The 7,185-nt window shown below is 36.1% G+C and overlaps 1 non-coding gene across 1 annotated transcript; it reads right to left on the reverse strand.

Moving 5' to 3' along the window:
• Window positions 1–890: 890 nt before the first annotated feature.
• On the reverse strand, window positions 891–997 carry LOC121230205 (small nucleolar RNA R71). The gene has a single exon (XR_005928154.1). It is a non-coding gene; the product is annotated as a small nucleolar RNA R71 (small nucleolar RNA).
• Window positions 998–7,185: the final 6,188 nt, after the last annotated feature.

Genomic DNA, 7,185 nt, shown 5'->3' on the forward strand with positions numbered 1-7,185 from the left:
CGTGCATTTGAGATTTATTTATTTAGTTACTTAGTTTAAAATCTTAGTTTTTAAGGACCCTCTTCAAACAAAATATTTTTATTCAGCAAAGTGTTTTAAACAATATTCATAAATAATTCTTTTCACAGTCCCTGTGGGTACAACAACTCGACATTTACTTGTCACTTTATTACTTGTTGCGATTGTGTACACTTTCACATTTTCGTCGTTCTAAGTTTTTGGCGCCGTTGTCGAGGACTATTTTAAAAAGTCATTATTTTTGAATTTGTTAGTTTTGCATTTTGATTTAAATTTCTGTTTAAATTTTAACTTAATTAATTTTTCTGTGATTATTTTAGATGTTTATGAGTATTGATGGAATTATTGATTTACTCCCTGTAGACCCTAAGATTGAACGAACTTTTCAACAGCAAAAAAGACAAGTAAGTCAGAGAAGGACCAAAGAAATGAACTTCGAAAATCCGAATCAAAGAAATGAAGCAAACCTTGCTCAAAATCCTATCCTTATTGCTGATGATAGGGATGGAGCTTTAAGACAGTATGCCGTGCCAGTATTTTATGATCTTAATCTGGGTATTAGGAGACCCGAAATTGAGGCACAACAGTTCGAGATGAAGCCAGTCATGTTCCAGATGCTTCAGACAGTAGGCCAATTCAGTGGAATGCTTACTGAAGATCCTCACCTACACTTAAGACTATTTATGGAGGTAAGCTATTCTTTCAAGTTAGTCGGAGTACCCGAAGATGCATTACAATTGAAGTTGTTCCCATATTCACTAAGGGATAGAACTCGAGCCTAGTTGAACACATTGCCACCAAATTCAATTTCCACATGGCAAGAGTTAGCAGAAAGATTCCATATGAAGTATTTCCCGTCTAGCAAGAATGCTAAGTTAAGGAACGAGACCACTGCTTTCCAACAAATGGATGATGAGTCCTTATATGAGGCATGGGAAAGGTACAAAGAATTATTACGAAAGTGCCCTCATCACAAAATTCCACATTGTATCCAACTTAAGACATTTTATAATGGTTTCAATGCTCACACAAGGATGGTACTGGACGTTTCTGCTAACGGTGCTCTCCTTTCTAAGTCTTATAATGAGGCTTATGAAGTCATTGAGAGGATTGCCAGCAACAATTATCAATGGCCAACTAATCGAGCAGCAGGAAGACGTGTTGCTAGAATACATTAAGTAGACGCTCTTACTTAACTCACATCTCAAGTATCATCAATATCCTTAATGTTAAAAAATCTTATTACTAATGAGCCTAATAGTTTTGCAACACAACCACCAAATCAATTTGAAAATATAGCCTGTGTCTATTGTGGGGAAGGACATTTGTTCAAAGAACGCCCATGGAACCCAGAATCCGTATATTACATAGGTAACCAAAACCAAAATCAAGGAAGGTAAGGAATGCAATCCAATTTCTATAACCCATCATGGCGAAACCACTCGAATTTTTCCTAGAGTAACCAAGGAGCTGGAACCAGTACCACTTACGCCTAACCTAGATCGACCCAGCCACCTAGTTTTCCCCAACAAGTTTAGAAACCAACCCAAGCTGAACCATCCAATGGCTTAGAAAATTTGTTAAAGGCATACATAGAGAAGAATGATGCCTTAATTCAAAGCCAAGCAGCTATATTCAAAAATCTGGAAAACCAAATAGGCCAGCTTGCAACTGAACTTAGGAACCAACCACGAGGTACATTACCTAGCGGTACAAAGAATCTGAGGAATCTGGGGAAGGAGCATTGTAAAGCATTGACACTGAGGAGTGGAAAGGCATTAGAGCCTAACACCGTCAAAGTTCAAAAGGAGCCAGCTGATGCTCAAGACTCAGAGGAAGATCAATTGAGTGTTGAAATTCCAGTTTCACCAGAACCAAAATCTGCAAAATCTGACAAGGTAACCTCAGAACCAGCTGATTCTGATCAACTAACAACTTCGTTAGATGTAGAATTGCCATAGAAAACGAGTCAAGCAGTTCCAATAAAGAAACCTCCACTATCATACCCTCAAAGACTTCAAAATAAGAAGTAGGAGATTCAATTCAAGAAGTTCCTAGACGTACTCAAGCAACTTCATATCAACATCCCATTGGTTGAAGCACTTGAACAAATGCCGAACTACGTCAAATTCATGAAGGATATCTTGTCTAAAAAATGAAGCCTTGGAGAATTTGAGACGGTAGCCCTAATAAAAGAATCCTAGATGTTTTACCATACCTTGCAACATTGGAGCAACATATTATGATAAGGCACTATATGAATTGGGTGCGAGTATCAACTTGATGCCCATGACAATATTTAGGAAGTTGGAGATAGGTGAAGTTAGACCTACTACTGTTACACTTCAATTAGTAGATCGATCCTTAGCACATCTAGAAGGAAAAATCGAGGATGTATTGGTATGTGTAGAAAAATTTATCTTTCCTGCTGACTTTGTGATTCTAGACTTTGAAGTAGACAAAAAGGTGCCAATCATCTTAGGAAGACCATTCTTAGCAACCAGAAGGACCCTTATTGATGTGCAGAAGGGCTTGCTTACTATGTGTGCTCAAGATGATCAGGTAACATTTAACGTTTTTAAGTCTATGCGATTTTCTGACACAATTGATGATTGTTCTGCAGTGTCTGATTTAGAGGTTTTAATAGTGGAGAAGGAACTCAACTATGTTGAGGATCCATTAGAAAAAATTTTAACATCCGATCCTCCAAATGATGAAGAGGAGGATGAACACTTAGCTTTGTTAGATGCTAATCAAAGGGGATTTAATCTGTAGTCCCGCTTTGAATATTTGAAGTTAGAGAAAATAGATTATGCCCAACCAAAAGCGTCAATTGATGAGCCACCTAAATTAGAACTGAAGGTACTTCCCTCACATTTGAAATATGTTTATTTAGGTAACTCTTCTACTCTGTCTGTGATTGTTTCAGCAGAATTAACTACTGAGCAAGAAGAGAAACTTATCCTGGTATTGAAACAATTCAAGAAGGCTATCAGATGGACCATAGCCGATATTCATGGAATTATTCCATTTGTATGCATGCACAAGATTATCCTTGAAGATGGCGAAAAGGGACGATTGATGGAAAACAAAGACTAAACCCCATCATGAAGGACGTAGTCAAGAAAGAAATCATCAAGTGGTTAGATGCGGGTATAATTTACCTCATCTCAAATAGCTCATGGGTAAGTCTGGTCCAGTACGTGCCAAAGGAAAGAGGTATCACGATCATTAAAAATGAGAATAACAAGTTGATACCAACTAGAACGGTTACGAGATGGAAAATTTGCATCGATTACCGGAAGCTGAACAAGGCGACTAGGAAAGATCACTTTACTTTTTCATTTTTGGACCAGATACTGGATAGACTCGCAGGATGAGACTATTGCTATTTTCTTGATGGATACTCAGGGTATAATCAGATTATAGTAGCACCAGAAGATCAACACAAGACAGCATTCACTTGCCCATACGGTACATTCGCATTTAGACGCTTGCCATTTGGTTTATGTAATGCATCTGCTACATTTCAAAGATGTATGATGTCTATTTTTACTGACATGGTTGAGAAATATTTGGAAGTCTTTATGGATGATTCTTCAGTAGTTGGAGATACATATGATGATTGCCTAGCCAATATAGCCAAGGTATTAAGGCGATTCGAAGAAACAAACCTCGTACTCAATTGGGAAAAGTACCATTTCATGGTACAAGAAGTTCTAGGGCATCGGATAACAAGACATGAAATAGAGGTTGATAAAGCAAAGGTAGATGTTATTGAGAAACTCCCACCTCCAACATCTGTAAAGGGTGTTAGGAGCTTTTTGGGTCAAGCCGGTTTCTATCGATGATTTATCAAGGACTTCTCCAAAATTGCTAAACCTTTATTCAAATTATTGAAGCAAGACGCGACGTTTAAATTTGATGAAGAGTGCTTAAGAGCTTTCAACGATTTGAAGAGTCGACTAGTTTTGGCACCCATAATAGTCACACCAGACTAGGATTTTCCATTTGAATTGATGTGTGACACAAGTGATTTCGCGATAGGAGCTGCCATGGGTAAGCGAAGGAATAAAGTTTTTCATCCCATCTACTACGCAAGTCGAACTCTGACAAGAGCTCAACTGAATTATATGGTAACAAAGAAAAAGTTACTTGCTATTATGTTTTCTTTTTACAAGTTTCGATCTTATCTTGTAGGTACCAAGGTGACTGTCTATACGGACCACTCGGCGATTACGTATGTAACACCCCTAACCCGTATCAATTGCTAAAATAAGGTACGAGGCATTAACAGATAATACACATCATTCCAATACATTTAAACAATCATAATCAAAATTCATTCATCTCAATCACTTTGTACCTTATAAGGTACTACGAGACATTAAAACATGCTTAGAAGTGATTTGGGACTAAACCAATAACATTTGCAAACTTTAGGAAACCTAGAAAATTTTCTCTAATTACAGGGCCACACGCCCGTGTGAATAGGTCGTGTGCATCACACAGCTACCAGACATGCCTGTGTCATAAACTGTCAGGGCATACATACTGACTCGGGTCAAACGGTCGACCACACGCCCGTGTGTCTAACCTGTGTACCCTTCGAAATGGCTACACACGCCCATGTGCCAAGGCTGTGTGCCTCACTCAGCCATCAGACACGCCCATGTGTCTAGGCCGTGCTCAAGACTGACTTGAATTTTTAATAATTCTCTAGTGGACACATGCCCGTGTAATATAACCATGTGTCGCACACGGCTGAGACACACGCCCGTGTCTTTACCCGTGTGGACAAAAATAGGCTATTTGCAAAGCCAATTTTCCACCCTTTTCTCATGCATATAAATCAACCTAATTGGCACCATTTCAAGAAATTTATAAGCAACCAAAATCATCCAATTCATACATATTTCATGCCATCCATATACAACATTTTAACTACTCAAGTTCACAACCAAAACATACCAAAATCATTAAACTTGCATAACCTTTAAATGCATTTCAACATCACCATATCACCTACTTCATGCCACAAAACTTGTCATTCCAACATTACATAATCAAGCCAACTTAAATAACCATATCCACACCAACATTTACAACCAAAAGTAAGCCAAATCTCATGGTGTGATATCCCGAATTAGGGCCTAATCGGAATAGTGGTTTTGAGACCACAAATTTGAGATAGAAATAATTATTTTATGATTATTTTGAGGACTATGATATGATTGCATGATTGTGTGAAAATTTCGTGAAGAAATTCTATGCATAAAGTGCTTAATTTGAAGTTAGGGACTAAATTGAATAAGTTACAAAACTTGCATTCTAGAAGTTTCTAGTATGAAATTGCTTTGAAATATTAATTAGGAGGTCTTAAATAGCAATTTGACCAATTTCTAAGTTTATGGACAAAAATTGGACAAGGATGGAATTTTTGAAAGTTTAGTAAGGAATTTTGGTCATTTGAATATTAAATTAAACAAAATGGGAAAAATAACACAAAAATGATCTTCTCCATAAGTTTCTGCCAAATTTTGCTCTCCACCATAGCTAGGGTTTCAAAACTTTTAAGCCTTGATTGTAAGTGATTTCTATGCCCGTTTTTAATGTTCTTTACATTTTTGAAATCCTCATAGCTCAGTTTAACTATTTCTACCAATATTTTGAGCTAGGGTTTATATTTAAAATTTTACCCATGGATGATATGTATGAATTTTGATGTTTTATGGTAGAATATGAAGTTTGAGATTGTGTTAAACAACTTTTGCTAAGTGATTTTTCGTAAAAATGAGTAAAATGACATAATCGGTAAAAATACCTAATATTCATAAGTACATGTTAGAGTGTGAATTTGATGTTGCTATAGAAGGGAAAAATGATCAGCATGTCATAAAACATAATAAAATGGGATGAGGTTTAATTTACGAGCCTTGGGGAAAAAGTGTAAATATGTGAAAGTTTAGGGGCAAAATGGTAATTTTACCAAAGTTCGTATTAAGGGCTATTTTGATGAATGTGTGTGTTAAATAAATTAATTTGGTATTATAGATCAAGAGAAAAGAGATTCGAGTCGAGATCGAGGGAAAAATAAAGCTTACGAGGAATAGGCTCGACTATTCTCATTTTGTATCGAGGTAAGTTCATATGTAAATATTGTAATATAACCATTATTTTAAATCATTTAATGCTATTTATATGATATTATGATTGTTATCATGCAATTCTATGCTTTGTGGTCATTGTTGGACAACATGCAAAAATTTTATGAATTATGTGAAAAATGTGAAAGACTACCTAAGTATCGTCATTGGTATTCCAAGGAGAATGGTAAAGGAGTACGAACGAGGAAAGTCCCGTTGAACCTTAGGAATAGATTCAGATATTTGAGCATCCGAACTCGTTGAGTTGAGTCCAAGTTCACTTATGGATGCGAATGCCCAAGCTCGTTGAGTTGAGTCCGAGTTCACTTATGGGCGCGTTACATGGTAGCTTGGCTACATATGTGGCACTTATGTGCAAACTTTCCATGTATCCGAGTTATATTTCGATGTGTTCAACGGGTAAAATTCTAGTGAAATGGAAGAATACTCATGTGACATCCCTAATTTGACCCTAGTCAGAAAGTGGTTTCGGGACCACAAAACCGAGACATAAAAATAATTTAATATTCATTTTGATACCTATAATATGTGTTAATTCATGTGTGACAGTTTTGATGTTTTAACTTAGAGTTATAAATGTGAATTTCACTAAAAAGGGCTTAGTAGTAAACTTTGAAAGTATGATGGGGAAATGTGTGATGACTAGTTGATTCATGCATGCAAAATAGTGGAGTTGCATGTCAAATTTCCCCTTTTAATGTTAGTGGAAGGTAATGATGACTTTGTTTTGGCATTTTGTGCTTTTTATGTTAGTAAATAATGTTAATAATATATTTGTTTATACTAAAGAAAATGGTTTCATAAAATAGAAATAATAAAAGTTAATAAAATAAATGAATAAAATATGTTTGAGGTGAAAATAACAAGGCCATTTTCTTCTTCTTCTTGCCATGAGTTGAGAAAGAAAATAGAAACCTTTGAGCTTAGGGCATTCGGCAAAAGAAGACTTCAAATAAGGTAAGATTCATGTTATTTTCTTTGAAAATTTGTGAATTTTGGT

The sequence above is a fragment of the Gossypium hirsutum genome, chromosome A05, assembly GCF_007990345.1.
Source record: "Gossypium hirsutum isolate 1008001.06 chromosome A05, Gossypium_hirsutum_v2.1, whole genome shotgun sequence".
NCBI lineage: Eukaryota > Viridiplantae > Streptophyta > Magnoliopsida > Malvales > Malvaceae > Gossypium > Gossypium hirsutum.